The sequence below is a fragment of the Helobdella robusta genome (assembly GCF_000326865.2).
Source record: "Helobdella robusta unplaced genomic scaffold HELROscaffold_14, whole genome shotgun sequence".
In the NCBI taxonomy this organism is placed as follows: Eukaryota; Metazoa; Annelida; class Clitellata; order Rhynchobdellida; family Glossiphoniidae; genus Helobdella; species Helobdella robusta.
Genome location: NW_008703782.1, coordinates 4,256,492 through 4,259,886, shown reverse-complemented (window position 1 = coordinate 4,259,886; position 3,395 = coordinate 4,256,492).

Below are 3,395 nucleotides of genomic sequence, written 5' to 3'. Positions count from 1 at the left end.
GCTGCGAAGAATTTCGTCAAGCGAGTTGGAAGTAATTTGGAACCCACCCCTATACCACTCCTCGTCATCGTCTCCAATCACATATATGGTTTATTACGCCATCCATGCTCAGAGCAACATAGACGAGTGGGCAGTTTTAAACACTACATCAACATCTGTTGTTTTGAAAAATTTGCTACCCAACAATTACGCTGTCAGAATTAGGTCGAGATTGAGTACTGGTAAAGTCAGTGAGCTGTCGAAGGTCGTCACTGAGACTGGATTTAGTTAGTGGATTTGTGTCTTAATATCGCCTGATTATATATCTTTTCTCCCTGCTCTGATTATATATCTTTTCTCCCTGCTCTCCCTGCCAGGGCAATCTGTGTATCACCATTCAGTATAGCGTTGTGAATGATGGTTATTGATTAGCTATACGTTTTTTAGTTGATATGCGATGACGAAATGTGTTTATTGATTTGATCGTGATAGTATTGTCGATGATAGCGATGATGAATATGATAATGGAGAATGACGATGATAAGGATCGCATACTGTTCATTTACAGTTGCTCTTCCCAGTCTTGTTGATCCAGTTGATGGCCATCCAGCGTCATCGTCTTCATCAGCATCAACACAAACAGTACAGGCAGCTCAAGCCTCGCGTACAGATGGTACATTAGTAAGGAACTTGGTAGGGTCGCTGGTAGAGGGCAGGGAAGGTGAGGAGGTTTTGTTGGAATGGATGACTCCTGAGAAAACTGGCATCAAGCATTATGAGGTGTTTTTTTTTTAATTTCCATTCATTTCTATACATGTTCATATTTCCAGAACTTTATCTGTAGTTGATAACGTGTATATATATTTGAAGATATCATACTGGGCTTCTAAACGCTACGTTGATGAGGGCGGTGTACTGCAGAAGTTTCACAGTACCGAACGTCTGAAAATTGATAATGGTGGTTCAAGAAAAGTAAAGATTGACTCCTTAATGGCAGACACCGCTTATTCATTCAACGTTACATCGTGTTTCCAGGACGGCATATGCAACACCTCACAAACCATCCATCAACATACTGCTATTAGAGGTTAGAATCTTTCTATCACTTACCTTTCTATCACTTCCATTTATATTCATAAAAATGTCATAATAGAAGTAACATGGTAATCATTGTTTTTAGTTTTATCAAAATGTCATTTTTTTGTACAAAAATTTGAAACTTTTTTGTTTTGTTAAAGTCTTGCAGCATTTTAGCTGAAGGATGAGGATGAAGTATGTATGGTAACAGATGGATATGTTAATGTGAGAGACTGTCACCGTTATTTATTTCTAATGTTATTGTTGTTGCTACCTGAGTCACCTGTATCAGTAATCAGAAAAACAAATTACTTGCTGATTGGCTCACAGATATTAAGTTGTATTTAAATTTGAATCAGATAAATTACAAACATATTAGTGTTAATCATACTTAAAGAACGTAAATGAGCTTATAATAGGCTTATGAATCACTCAGAAAAATAATATATTAAGTAAATATGCTACATACAAGTTGCGACATTTTGTCAACATGTAATTATCATCGCCTAACAATAATTTGATTAGTGGCACTTAATTGCATTAAAGTCTCAAAATTTGCCCCCAATAGAACCTCCCTTGTTCAGTGCTCCTCAGCTCTTGAACTCGCCATCACCTCCAAGATCCTCCAACACATCACCATCATCATCGTCTTCTTCCTCCTCCTCCTCTGGGGTGTACACGTTGGAAATGCATGGGGCATCAGGCATCAGGGGTCCAATAAGAAAGTACTACGTTGTCTTACTAACCAGTCACCTGTACGAAATGAAAACACCCGATGACTTCCCTAACAAAGAGGTCTGCTATTGCTTGTTTGCTGCTACACTTCAACTTATTCCGCTATTTGTTAATTCTATTGTTTCCCCGCTTGTTCACCCATTTGTTCTCTCATTTGATCACTCACTTGTTTACCTACAAGCTACCCACTTGCTCATTCAAATTTTACAATCACATGAGCTTCAATTTCAGTGTTTTCTCACCATACTCTAACGTTATATTTACTCCTTTAAGAATCAAAGTTATTCAGGGTTTACTTACTTCGTTATAAATTAAAAAAAATTCTGGTTTATCCTGATTTCAAACATTTATTAAAATCTGTTTTTTACTTACACCACTGCAAACTTTTTTGAACGATTGTTATTTGACATTTATTAAATAGAGTTGCATTTGGTTGGCTTCTTTAAAGCTGCATTGAGTTGATGATAATAATGTGTCACTTATACATCATGCATGTTATAGGTATTTTATTTACATTACATTCGAATCGTGACTTGAAAACACTTATTGGTTGTTGGGAAATGTTTTTTATATTCTCATAAACTTTTACTTTTCTCTATAGCTGGTTGGATCAATGAAGTCAGAGAAAACTATAACTTCATCATCTTCTTCATCATCATCATTTTATCATCCATTCCTGATTGCTTATGAGTATGCCACCTTGCCAAATAGGATGTCCTTCAGTACTCTTGATGGCTACGATGATGATGAGGATGAGGAGGAGGATGAAGATGATGACAAAGATGATGAGGCTAACAGTAATAATAATACAACTTCTATTGACATTGATAAATATAATAATAATAATAATAATAATAATAATAATAATAATTATAATAATAATGAGGCTAACATAATAAGACACCATATCAAGAAGTTGAAAAGAGATGTCAGTTACAAAGTCTTCGTCAGAGCCTTCACCGCTAACCATGTTAGTGTGCTGCTGAAGTTTTTTTGTTACATCAGTTTCAACATTTTTTGAAATTTGTAACAGTTCATTCAGTTTGTAAGCATTTCGAAGATGAAAGTTATAATTTCTTGCAGTGTTTTTCAGCTGCCACATTGTTTGATGATCTATGCTTCGGTTCTCACTGCCAATTAGACTCATTTTGTTTTGTAGCATTATTGCTGTTGCGTCTTCGTGTTTCTACAACTGCCTTCATTCATTTCCTTGCACTTCATTAAAAATAGGAATGTGACGAATCTGAATCTTGATGATGGATCCGGACGAATCCGAATTCGAATCAAATTTGCATACGATCGTAAAACCAAAAATGCTGTTTCAAAACGAAAAAGTTTACAAAAAATAAAATTTGTTTTTGTGAACAAAAAACTTTTGGCAGTTTTATTAATAGCTGAAACAAATCGCGGAAACATTAATGAGTTTGTCGATCTAGGAGTGTTTATTACTTAATTCTTGTTGATATTTAAATTCACTTTTTTTGCCGATCGAAAGTTTTTCGTTCTTTAGGTTAGTTTTGGATGGTGGATCCTCAACTTTGGATCCTCGCGGATCCGAGACCCTAACCCGAATCTTGAATCTATCGCATTTCTTATTAAAAAAT